We start from the raw sequence: 7,014 nt of genomic DNA, 5'->3' as shown, positions 1-7,014 counted from the left end.
AGCTGTAATTTTTTAAAAAACTAATATGTAGTAGTTGTCTTAGGAAGCTACTCAATTTTTTTTTTACAACCGTGCAACAGCTGTAAGATTTTTTTGTCTCTCTATTGTTGTATTGTTTATAACATTACCAGTCTAGTCTAGGTTGAATAACTCAAGCAAGAAAACAAAAATTACATTTTAGAATCCCAAAAAAAACTTGTAAGTTTAAAATTACACCTAAATATTGACATTTCACTAAATAATAACACAAGAAGTTAAATTAAAAATAAAACTAATAAAATAATAATTAATATTTTCATGATATTGAATTTGAAATGCAGACAATCAATTTCATGAGAAAATTTCTTCTTTCAAGAAACTCTCCATGTCTGATCACTATCTGAGGTGAAAACATCTTAACTAATCCACTCATCTGAAAAAATCACAGTCATCTACTAATTGATTCATTGGATATGTGTAAAATTTCCTCTCATAGCTATGCTTTTATTTACAAATATGTATTGATCACTGCAATCCACAGTTGCAGTACAATACTCTAGAGACATCATACAATGCCAATAAACATGTTAACTTCTCTTTCAAAAAAAATGATATTATTTGATGGAATGATCAAATTTAAATAAGAATATATTACCATCCCTCTCAACAAGCCTTTTTTTTTAAAAACAATAGTTTATTTATGAAAACCAATGGATCATTGAAAAATAGAACCTTCTATGTGAGGTAGATTGGACATAATTCACGATAGAGAGCAGAAACATATCTACTTCTATTAATTTAATTACTCATAACATATTATTTTTTAAAAGAAGTACAGATGAATATGATAAAATGATGTCCATAAGCTAGTTATATAATTTCTCCCCATCCATAACACACTTCTCCCTTCAAAAGACAATCATAAGTGTGATGAGAATAATCTCAACTGAGACATTGTGCAACCAATCCTAAAATTCATTTAGCATAGAAAGATGCCGCAAACCACAAAAGGCAACCACACCTGAATAGAATCATCATACACATAAATTAGGTTCTGCATTCATCAAACAATAATTCACATAGGTTTTCATCAAAATTCAATGGGCTATACGAAGCAACCCAACCGAAATTGATAGGAAACTATAATGGCAACATAATAGAGAAATAGAGCAAACCACAAAGAACAACCCAACTGAGACAGAGAGTCAGTAATTTCTCCAAATTTCACAGGAAAAACAAAATGTGATTCTTCTAAATCACTTTCTTCCAACATAACAATTTTTTCTAGAGAAATTCATGTAAAAAATGAAAAAAAGAAATCAATTGGGTATGCACAACCTACAAATCGCAAATAGCAAAGCCACAGAGATAGAGACCGCAAATCACAGAAAAAAATACATTGAAGTTAAAGGGGAGAACGTATCAGAGGATGAGGAGAGCAAATTAAAAAAAAACGCCAGCAATCGCTCGCTACAGGTGCCGGAGAATGAAGAAAAGCAAGGGAAGAAAAAAACCATAAGCAGTGTCAACTCACTCGAATGGATACGAAGAGGGGGACACCCAGATAACAATGAAGGAAAGAAACATGGAACATGGGGTCAAGCCAGCGACCCCATAAGTGGGGCACTGGGGCACGTTTAAATAACACCGTTGCACTGCGCTTACCAAATGCAAGAAACGTGATTTTCATGCCATGCCACAACAAAAAAAATCTGCCTCAAACGCACACTAAATGTGGATTGTGTTGAGAGAAAATGTCAGAAAGTTATAATCCACCACACATTATGACATGATTACATCATTGAAGTTAAATTTAATGTTTTTTTTTTATATTATGACGTCACCTATTCAACTTCCAACTCAACCCCGATTCAATTTTTGAACTTGAACCTCCCCCTCGGATTCGATTTTCAAAACTTTGATTTTACTTTTAAAGTTTAGTTTCAGTGGTAATTTTGATATATTTCAAAGATTTCAGTGTGATGTATATAAATATGAAAGCTTAAGCGCTGCATATGTAAATATATAAAAAGTGTGTGGTATGTAAGAAAATCCCTGAAGATATTTTCAGCAAATACTGAAGCTGAAATGGAATACATTTGCACCGAAATTAAGAGTCATTGTTTGCATAACTGTGATTTGACTTCCCACATTCCGGCAGATGTCTTAGTCGAATGCTTTTTAGAGTTAGCCGAATTTTTTGAATTTGAATCTGCTATGAATGAAATGACCAAAAAAAAAAAGGTAAAATCAAAATAAATATTATTTGAAATTTATGTCAATTAAAGTAGTTAGGAGCATAGCTTTCTCAATGAAGATAGTAGGGACACATTAGTATGATTTTAGACCATTTCAAATAAGAAAATATATTTATGTACGATATAAAAATTATATTCGTATATCTTGTTTATTAGAACAGATTATTGTTAGAATGGAATTTATGAAATGTATTCAAATGTGTTTTTAAGGTTCATTTTAAGTCCGATGTTCAATTTGTCTTCAGCATAATGGACATCATTCGAAACTCTATTTTCATGATATTTTTGTGGATACTATAGGTATTAAAATGGGAGATTGCTTATTAGATTTTAAGAATTTATACATGTTCGTACAAAAAGGTACTTTGGGGTTATGTTGTATCTATTTTAAAAACCGCCTTTAGGGATGTGTTTTAGCAGTTACATATTATTTAGTCACATGTTTCCATACTTGGTGTGTGTCGCACGATAGAGTAAAAGATTATCGACTTAGCGTTGTATTTCAACACACATTCAGATGAATGAAAAATTGCTAGTAGAAACATCAAAATTTTTTACGTGAAAACTCAGAAAGGTAAATAACAACGGGCGTAGCTCAGATTAAGAAAATCTACCTTAAATTGGAGGTTGCATGTAAAATCATTTGTCCCATAGCCGCGAAAGAGTTGCACAATCTTTTGATTTACAATGTTGGCACGTGAAGGATCTTGTCGCGTGGAATGGTGGTGGCCGGCAAGTGATGTTCAACGGTAATTGGTGACGATCAAGAGCTACAGAAGTGATGTTGGACTGTTGTTTTTTCTCCAAGTTTCAAGCTCTCTTCTCAGACACAAGCTCTCCTCCCCTCATAAGTGGGGTGAGACTCTATTATAGAATTCCGGTTGAAATTAATGAAGGAATTTGAGTCATTCTGATCGGACGTCCTGGAAAAAGACTATCGATCAGACGACGTTTAATAAACATTTGAATACCTTAACGATGTCAGAATTTAGCGATATTAGGCTTATTGGATTCGCCTTGTCGAGACGCTCGGTTCAACTATAAGCTCATCAGATTCGACATTTGTTTGATGTTCCAAATAAGTCTGATAAGCTTATAAAAGTGGTTTAATGGCTTAATTGCAACTTGTTTTGATTTGGATTTGACCAATTTTGGTATCATTGAATCTCTCTCGTCGTACCAGTCAGTTTGACCTGGGCTATGGATAATTTTTAATAGAAGTTTAAATGTTTCTTGTTCAAAATATCATCTCAAGTCAAAACAAGCCGAAAACGAATGAACAAAACTTTGTTTATGTTTGACTTGTTTATATATCGAGCGCAAAAAATTATTCGTGTACTACTCATTTACTTAGCGAATGAATTAAACACGAGCTACTTAACTAGTTGAGCATGACCTGTACGAGAAAAAAACGAGCCGTTTTGAAAGCCCTACATGCGCTTGTCTTCTAGAAGCACTGTAGTTTCTCATTGAGTCTTGCCTCTTGAGCTCGATTTCTAGGGGTATGGTAGAGGCCTAGCGGCCACTGCGAATGCATGACTTTTCCTAGGTTACTAGTCTAAGTTGGTCTATCTGAGAACTATAGACTTTGTTGAAGCGGAATAAAAAAAAATATATCCATTAAGGATGTAAGACTTGTCCTGCGTTGTATAGTCGGCGTTAATTCATAATGGACAAAATCATATGAAGTCCAACAAGGATGGTTGACCAATCCTAGGTGTGGGTCGAAGATTTTGCTTGATGACTGTAACCTATTATAAAAGAGGTAAAAGGAAATCCTCCAATGATTTTTGACTTATCTAAATTTGTTAGTCGAAGTTTCTGCTTAACTAACATAAACACTGATGGAAGAGTTCGAATCGAGTAGGATTGATTAAGCCGAGTATGAGGTGTCAGAGAAGCTCTGCGTTTCTCGAGATTGTGGCATTCATAAAATTGGACTATATGTTTTCATGGAAATATGGTTGTAAATATACTCAAAAACAATGTTTGGCAACTTGTTAGTTGCTACTTTTGATTTTTTTCCCCCCTAGTGGGGGTGTTTTCGACACGAGCTTGTAAAGCAAGCCATGTATTGAACATTGAAGAGATCAGCTTCCTGTTCAGGTTGAAGAGGAACTCAATACAATGAGGGGGTACCGAAGAAGAGTTTTTTTGCGATGAAGATTGCCTTAAGTCTAGGAGTGGTTCTCAAAGGCTTATTGTTTGAATGAAATGTGGGATGACTACCCTATCACAATCGTGTTTGAAACGTAAATGTGAATGACTTTTCGAAACAACAGTGAAGCCTGAAAGATGTTGTGAAAAATTTTGTGTCTAAATAGGATACGAGAAGACAACCTCCTTACAATCCCATCGGGATGTTGACATGAACAACCTTTCGAGACTACAGTGAAGGTTGCCCCCAACTTTGAAGAATACTTTAGAGATTATCTTCAAGATGTAGAGAAGGTTTCTTTGCCAATTGGATGATGTACACCACTGGGAAATTAAGTAGGGGCTCGGCGTCTCATAATTGAAGACAATGTTGAACGAGGTTTCGTTTCCCACAGAAAATGCAAATTGTTGTGTGCTAGAAGAATCATGATGACAGAGTAATGAATTATCGTCTTAAAATTGTATGAAGATTCGACACACACTTAGATAAAAAAATAATAATAATTAGTAGAGACATCATAAGTTTTTATGTGAAAAACTTGGAAAGGAAAAAAACCCCTGGGTCTATCCCAGTTGAAGAAAATTACTATAAACTAGAGGATGCATGTAAAATTGTCTCACATACTAAAAGGAGTAACACAATCTTTCAATTTTCAACTTCAGTGCGCGAAGAATGTTGGCGTAAGGAATTGACGGCGGTTGATGGTGATCGGCGGCGGCCAGCGAATGATGATTGACAGTGGTTGATGGTGGTCTACGGGTACAGGAGTGAAGCTAGACTTCAACTCTTTCTCCAAACTTCAATCTTTCTTTTCAGACATCAAGCTCCCCTCCCCTCATGAGAGGTGTGGGTTTTTATTTATAAAGTATCAGTTGGAATTAATGAAGTAATATGAACAATTTTGAATGGACAACTTGGAGTTATTCTATAGATCATACATCATGTAATGTACATTTAAATACCTTAACGTTGTTAGAATTGAGCGATCTTTAACTTGTTCGATTTTTTTTATTAGGACATTCAATTCAACTATATGCTCATCAAATTCAGTATATGTTTGACCTTCTCGGAGAGCTTCCAAAAGCTGTTTAATGACTTGATTGATGCTTGATTTGATATGAATTGGACCAGTTTTGATACCATTGTGTCTGTCTCGTCGAGTCGATCAATTTAACTATAAGTTTGTTGAAATTGGAGCTTTAGATTACTTTTAATATAAGTATGAACAATTTTGGCTCGAAAGATCACCTCGAGACATGTCATGCCTCAAGATTTATGTCGGATAAGAAGAATTTGTTGATCTCGTGTAAATGCTTTTTAAAGCTCTATATAACAATATTTAAGGGAATTTATATGAATTAAAAGAAAAATAATTTACATGATGATCATTATGTTATTTTTTTATATATTTATAAAAAAATAAATACCTACAACTACCTTTCATTCCACATTTTTTTTCATTTTTAATTATTGGCCTTCAGTAATTATTAACATAGTTTTTGTTGCAACTCATCCAATACAATTTTTAACAAATTTCCAACTAAATCTAGTATCCAATGATGGCTTTAGCAACAACTTCTTTTTGTCTTTTTTTTCTTTAATTTTTTTGTGCGGAAATATCTATTAGTGTTAATTTTTTTTATTTTTTTCATGAATTTAACCCTAATATACATTTGAAACCTCTTTTTGTAATGTATTATTTTGTTGTTGTGCTTAATGCAACAAGCAATAATGGTAAGTAGGATCAAAGCTATCCAACAAATGAAAAACTCTCTTAATCTATAAGTTGAGATGTTCAACAAGTAAGAGAAGTCTCTAAAGATGAATTCTAGAATTTTAGACAATTCATCTCGCTGTTGGAACCCACCATTCCTCAGGCTTCATTTAAAACAACGATAGTGTTCAACAAGTTCCTTTTAAAAGTTGCATTCTTCAAATAGGATAGACAAGTTGCCATCTGAAATGGTGAAAATTTATTATTCTTGCGAAAGGACTTTGGCATACATTCATCTCTTGCTATTTCATCAAACTAAATGGAACATCACCATCTCCTCAAATGAAACCTTAATGCCAGCATAAACCCTAATATCTTTTTACTCATTTGAATTAAAAACTATTATTAGAAAAAAAAAAAAAAAAAAAATCTCATTCATGACGTTCACACAATTCATCACTACCAATTGACAAAGGTGCAATGGACGCCACGTCGAAGTTCAACATATAAATTTTTATAATCTCACCATTATAAGATCTATATGAATCAAGCTTACATATGCTTCCCGTATTCAATAATTATATATACATTATAGGTGGCAATGTCAACATCGGCATTTACATACATATCACCCAATTCCTATGTATTTACACATCAACACCTAAACTTTAAATTTTAGGTTTATAGTTTATACCACCCACACCCTAAACAATCAAAATACTCAAAACATGAATTCCTAAATTACAAAGATCAACATTTATTTTTTAAAACACTCAAAACACATAAAAATTATTTTAAATATTTTTTAAATTTATTTATTTATTTTTAAAAATAAAAAATTATAAAAAATACATTAAATAAATAAATTTTAAAAAATAATAAATAATAAAATTGATCACGAATAA

The sequence above is a fragment of the Phalaenopsis equestris genome, unplaced genomic scaffold, assembly GCF_001263595.1.
Source record: "Phalaenopsis equestris unplaced genomic scaffold, ASM126359v1 Scaffold000065, whole genome shotgun sequence".
NCBI classification, from domain to species: domain Eukaryota; kingdom Viridiplantae; phylum Streptophyta; class Magnoliopsida; order Asparagales; family Orchidaceae; genus Phalaenopsis; species Phalaenopsis equestris.
The sequence above is the reverse complement of the archived record's forward strand: the minus strand, read 5'-3'. Positions refer to the sequence as shown.